We start from the raw sequence: 7,144 nt of genomic DNA on the forward strand, positions 1-7,144 counted from the left end.
GCTGCACTGGTATATACTGCGCTCTGTAATGATAGGGTTGATATCTTACTGTTTGTTTTATATGTTTTGTCACCCATTCCTGTAGACAGGGTAGTGTTCAACCGTTGTAAGAGTGAAATCTGAGGGCGAATAGGCCAAGGGCAATAGAAACGGTTTATTCGCAAAAATGACACACTTCCCGTATGAAACACATTGACGTGCATTGGTGTGCTTATGTTACCAGAGCAGCACTGTCCGAAGACGATTGCCATCAAACACTGACCTAATTACCTGCAACTAGCCACTGGAGATCAAGGGATACTAGTATGAATACATCCATCCGATAATGTTGACAAAGCTTTCGAAAGGTTGTCGATAGCGTTCAGAGACACCTTGTATGTCGTACAGTGAGAAGCAAGATTTTTTCCTATCGCCGACTAACAGGTGCGTCTATGCTGCTTCCACTTCCAGTCTGACTTGTTCTGATCGTCAGCTTCCTCTTACTCTTTTTATCCACCTATAGGTGGAACAGTGAGAAATCAATATAACTGCTGACAGGTTGGTATGCGTTGAGATCTGTCTCTCTCTCTCTCTTTGTCTGTCTGTCTGTCGGCAAACAAGCCCCGATTTTACTGCTCGTAATGCTTTGGCTGTCCAGAAGAAAGAATGCCTTCTGAGAAGCGACCGGCCGCACTATGCAGTGCGTTGCTCGTTCCTGGGAAGGAGGAAGGCATTTCCTGTGTACTGCCCTTGGCAGCGGCTACCTCCACCCTGGCCGCGCGGGATTAGCCGAGCGGTCTCAGGCGCTGCAGTCCTGGACTGTGCGGCTGGTCCCGGCGGAGGTTCGGGTCCTCCCTCGGGCATGGGTGTGTGTTTTTGTTCTAAGGATAATTTAGGTTAAGTAGTGTGTAAGCTTAGTGACTGATGACCTAAGCAGTTAAGTCCCATAAGATTTCACACACATTTGAACATTTTTGAACCTGCACCCCGTACGTCCAGTGCTCCTCTCGGTAGAGAACTGAATGGGTTCTCGGACATTCGGTTGGGTTACAGCATCCTGTTGCATCATATTCGTGCACTGTAATGTTCTTATTTTGCTGACTGACGTGAATAAGATGATGATGTTGATGACATTTCGTCATGTAAATTATTACTACTGTTAGAGTTAATTATCTTTGCAAGAACGACCAGAAAGGAGTGCAGGGAGAACTAAGCATTGGAACGGACTGCTGATGACAAATAGGGAACAGTCCATCCAGGCAGATGTAAACATTTATGAGCCCCGAAGAGACTGACGGCAGCACAGAAACGTTCTACATCGTGATGTACGAAATTGAATGACGCTGGGAGAAATGTTTTGGGAAATGTAACACATTTTTGCCAATAGTACTGCAGTTTGTCTGGCGCTAGGACATTTTACACTCCTGGAAATTGAAATAAGAACACCGTGAATTCATTGTCCCAGGAAGGGGAAACTTTATTGACACATTCCTGGGGTCAGATACATCACATGATCACACTGACAGAACCACAGGCACATAGACACAGGCAACAGAGCATGCACAATGTCGGCACTAGTACAGTGTATATCCACCTTTCGCAGCAATGCAGGCTGCTATTCTCCCATGGAGACGATCGTAGAGATGCTGGATGTAGTCCTGTGGAACGGCTTGCCATGCCATTTCCACCTGGCGCCTCAGTTGGACCAGCGTTCGTGCTGGACGTGCAGACCGCGTGAGACGACGCTTCATCCAGTCCCAAACATGCTCAATGGGGGACAGATCCGGAGATCTTGCTGGCCAGGGTAGTTGACTTACACCTTCTAGAGCACGTTGGGTGGCACGGGATACATGCGGATGTGCATTGTCCTGTTGGAACAGCAAGTTCCCTTGCCGGTCTAGGAATGGTAGAACGATGGGTTCGATGACGGTTTGGATGTACCGTGCACTATTCAGTGTCCCCTCGACGATCATCAGTGGTGTACGGCCAGTGTAGGAGATCGCTCCCCACACCATGATGCCGGGTGTTGGCCCTGTGTGCCTCGGTCGTATGCAGTCCTGATTGTGGCGCTCACCTGCACGGCGCCAAACACGCATACGACCATCATTGGCACCAAGGCAGAAGCGACTCTCATCGCTGAAGACGACACGTCTCCATTCGTCCCTCCATTCACGCCTGTCGCGACACCACTGGAGGCGGGCTGCACGATGTTGGGGCGTGAGCGGAAGACGGCCTAACGGTGTGCGGGACCGTAGACCAGCTTCATGGAGACGGTTGCGAATGGTCCTCGCCGATACCCCAGGAGCAACAGTGTCCCTAATTTGCTGGGAAGTGGCGGTGCGGTCCCCTACGGCACTGCGTAGGATCCTACGGTCTTGGCGTGCATCCGTGCGTCGCTGAGGTCCGGTCCCAGGTCGACGGGCACGTGCACCTTCCGCCGACCACTGGCGACAACATCGATGTACTGTGGAGACCTCACGCCCCACGTGTTGAGCAATTCGGCGGTACGTCCACCCGGCCTCCCGCATGCCCACTATACGCCCTCGCTCAAAGTCCGTCAACTGCACATACGGTTCACGTCCACGCTGTCGCGGCATGCTACCAGTGTTAAAGCCTGCGATGGAGCTCCGTATGCCACGGCAAACTGGCTGACACTGACGGCGGCGGTGCACAAATGCTGCGCAGCTAGCGCCATTCGACGGCCAACACCGCGGTTCCTGGTGTGTCCGCTGTGCCGTGCGTGTGATCATTGCTTGTACAGCCCTCTCGCAGTGTCCGGAGCAAGTATGGTGGGTCTGACACACCGGTGTCAATGTGTTCTTTTTTCCATTTCCAGGAGTGTATAACAAGCTTTCGGGCTGATGCGACTGCAGAAACAATGAGAACGTTGCAGAACCCAGACGGAATTAGCTGATCCTCAAGAGAAAACAGAGATAAATTTCGTCACGGCTTCCATTGTAACTTGTGTTTTGGACAAAAAGCTTTCCGCTACGGAAATCGACTAGGCATTCAATTTTGAACACTTCTGACACAAAAACTGCTCGACAGTTCTGACATGAATATCGGAAACTTCAATAAGTCAATTTGTGACCAGTCGCCGTCACAACCTCGCGGCTGTGGGCTAATGGCAGCTCGAAGAAAGCCGCCGCTGGCGAAGTCATATTTTGTGGGCGACACCTCGATAGCAGGTGTTGTCTCGTCCACCGCTAACAGCAAACGCGGATCAGCGGACGAATACGCACCGCTCAGTAACGAATGTCGAGGCATGTTCTACCGCATTCTTCGTGCTTCATTTCTGGAAGGAAGAAAGAGTGGGATTTAGTGGAGGTCATCAGTGCCGGAATTCAAACTCGGATAGTACAATGGGGAAAGAAATCAGGCATTTCCTTTACAAATGAACTATAATGTTATTCACTTCATTTTTTAACATTTCGCTTTGTTTTATTGAAGTGTATTGCCAACTGTTTGGTACAAATTCGAAGACATTATGCACAGGAGCACAATATAAGTTAAAATTGTTTTACAGTATCCACTTGGGCAAAATACGTATAGCTAAGGAATTCCAACACCATACCTACTATGTATGGGTGAAACATGATATAAAAAGGAGCTCAACAGAGATTGCGGAGCAAACACCTGCGATTAAAATATTTATGTTATCACCGATAGTCTACCAAAATTCATAAACACAAATTACCATCTCGAAAAAAAAAATCGGTCCTTCCATATGTCAGTACTTTGATGACACAACAAAACAGTAACACTTGTTTGAAGATGCACTTTCATTTTCAGTACGGTTTGCAGTAACCGTAATTTCTGCGTTTCTCTGAAACTGCAGGAAACAGCAAGCTATTTACTTCTTTGTAATGAGACAAGTAGAAAGGATTTCCGTCGATACCTGTGCGATGTAAATCAAAAAAGAGTTGAACCATGGTTGGTACGCATTCGTATCAGGACTGTTATTAGCTTCCTACTCGCCTGATATTTTCGAAAGCAGGAGGCTCTTCCAATTACTGGTTGCATCGCAACACAATATTGACTTGAAGACTAACCTTGTGTGCTCACAACGGAGAGGTGATGTTTGTTAGTGTTCGTGGCGCAGTATTTGTTTCGCCTGTGACGTCATTGCCGCAGAGTGTGCCCTCTTAGTTGAGTGTCCAGCGCGTCTGTCTACCATGCAGCGGGCCAGGGTTCGATTTCCGGCCAGGTCGGAGATTATCTGCGCTCGGGAACTGGATATTGTTTGTGCTAATCATCACTGCATTTTCACCGTCTTGCAAGTCGGCACTGTGATGTCATGGTTTCTTCTGCTCGGCGGCCTAACATTCCCAGGTGGACCCTCCCGGCGATCAATGCCATGCGATCTTAATATCGTCACAGTGTAGATGCAACCGTGTGATAATTACGAATTAGCATTGTGCAGCGTGAAAACGTGTTTAGCTGAGACATTTATTTGGGTGTCACTGAGAAGAGTTTGCGGAGCAGTGCTAGCACTCAACATGAAGACAATAAAAAATATTCGCCGGATCGTAAACATGCTCAGGATGATAGAAAACGCAATTAAGAGGCAAGCTCGAGTGGAAATGAATGCAAAAAGCGTGCAGAGTCCACTGTCGAATGAGTACGAGAGCTATGGCAGTGTCGAAAAGGAACTGAAGAAAGCGATTACAGCATATCAACGTATAGTATTATATCACGTCCACCGAAGGTCATGTCATTTCGTGTACGCGTATGATGTGCTTCAGAAGGTTGTCAATTTTATGAAAGATGCGACTGCCGGCCGGTGTCGCCGAGCGGTTTTCGGCGCTACAGTCTGGAACCGCGAACAGGTTCGAATCCTGCCTCGGGCATAGATGTGTGTGATGTCCTTACGTTAGTTAGGTTTAAATAGTTCTAAATTCTAGGGGACTGATGACCTCAGAAGTTCAGTCCCTTAGTGCTCAGAGGCATTCGAACCGTTTTTGAAAGATGCCACTGCTGATCATGCTAACTTCATCGATTATGATACTAATCACACCGTTAACCATCACTCAGTACACCTGTTCAACTTAATGAGCCCACAAACCCTTGCTACATCCAACAAACTATCTGTTCTGTAACCATAAACAAGACAGAAGGGGTAGATAATATTTGATAGATAACATTCCATCGTAATTTCTAAAATCAATGAGGGAAGTTGCAAACAAACGACTATTCAAGTTTGGAACACACCGTATCTTCGGAAAAATACCACCCATACAGTTCCGAAGTTAGCAAGGGCAGATAACTGCGAGAACTGTAACATAATCACCTTAACAGCTCTGGCATCCAAGCTGCTCACAAGGATTAATATACAGAGGAATGGAAATGAAAGCCGGCCGCGGTGGTCTAGCGGTTCTAGGCGCGCAGTCCGGAACCGCGCGACTGCTACGGTCGCAGGTTCGAATCCTGCCTCGGGCATGGATGTGTGTGATGTCCTTAGGTTAGTTAGGTTTAAGTAGTTCTAAGTTCTAGGGGACTTATGACCACAGCAGTTGAGTCCCATAGTGCTCAGAGCCATTTTTTTTTTTTTTTAAATGAAAGCTGAGGATCAGTTAGATGATGTCCAGTTCGGCTTTAAGAAAGGTAAAGCTACCATAGAGACAGTTCTCACATTGCGCTTGATAATGGAAGCAAAGCGTAAGAAAAATTAAGATACGCTGATAAGATTCGTCGGCCTAGAGAAATCGTTCGACAGTGTAAAATGGTGCAAGATGATGTAAGTTCTGCGAAATATAGGAATAACCTATAGACAAACACGGGTAATGTGCAATATTTACACCGCGCCAGAGGGAAGAACAATGCAACATCAAAATCGAGGTGCTCGGTTTAAAAAGTGTGTAGGACAGGGATGTAGTCTGTCGCCCCTACTGTTCAGTCCATACATCGAAGAAGCAATGACGGAAATAAAGGTTCGAGAGGGGGATTAAAATTCAAGGTGAAGGGATATCGAAAATAAGATGCCCTCCTCAGTGAATTCTCTGAGGATAGAATGTACATTCTAATGAGTAAAAATATGAACTGAGAATAAATCGGAAAAAGACAAAGATAATGAGCTGTAGCAGAAATGAGGGTTGCGAGAAAGTTAACAACAGAAGTGGTGATGACGAAGCAGATGAAGTTAAGGAATTCTGCTGCCTAGGCAGCCGAATAACCCGTGACGGAGCAAGGAGGACAAAAAGAGCAGACTATCCCAACCAAAGAGGTCATTCCTAGCCAAGAGAAATCTACTGGTACCAAACATTAGGCTTGATTTGAGGAAGACGTTTCTGAGAGTGTACGTTTAGAACACAGCGTTGTATGGTAGTGAAATATGGGCAGTGGAAAAACTAGAACAGAAGAGAATCGAAGCGTTTGAGATGTGGTGCTACAGAAGAATGTTGAAAATTCATTGGAGTTATAAGTGTAAGGATTGAGAAGGTTCTCCGCGAAATTGGTGAAGAAAAAAACATATGGTAAACACCGGCAAGTAGAATGGACAGGATAATAGGACACGTGTCACGACATCACGGAATAACCTCTACGTACTATAAGAAGCCGTAGACGGTAAAAAGTGTAGAGTATCGGAAGAAACAGAGAGTTCAATGTGTCCATTTATACTACTCTGTGTAAAAATTTAAAGAGTTTTATTATTAAATTACATATTAATATGAAACACTTGTTATGATTTTATTCCCCGTTTTCACGAAAAATCTACGGCGCGGATCCGAACTACGTATGCAGAAATTTTTTCGTTGAAAAACAACTTGTACTTGACCTGGGTACACAGAAAGGAGATTCACATACCTCTTCGTTTATTTTTGTAATGATTCTTGTACAATTTTCAGAATTTGGATGTTAATCTTACCGTCACACTTCAGGTTGCAACAAATTATAATATGCTTTTTGAGACTGATACTGTTAGTAAGTCCTGGAGTCCCAAATACGACCAAAACTGAGGGATTCCCGAAATGCAAAGCTTCGAGAGCATAAATTGTATACACCTCAAAAAAAAAAGTTTTGCATCACCTCGGTTCCGAGTTCCGGAACCTGTATAGAAAATTGGAATAGAGATCAACATAAACATCATTTCCGCCCTTTTTATTGCTCACGAAAAACATACATTGCATGTTGTGCCGCCATACAGAGAGAACTTCAGTGCTGGTGG

This window comes from Schistocerca nitens, chromosome 4 (genome assembly GCF_023898315.1).
Source record: "Schistocerca nitens isolate TAMUIC-IGC-003100 chromosome 4, iqSchNite1.1, whole genome shotgun sequence".
Classification (NCBI taxonomy): domain Eukaryota; kingdom Metazoa; phylum Arthropoda; class Insecta; order Orthoptera; family Acrididae; genus Schistocerca; species Schistocerca nitens.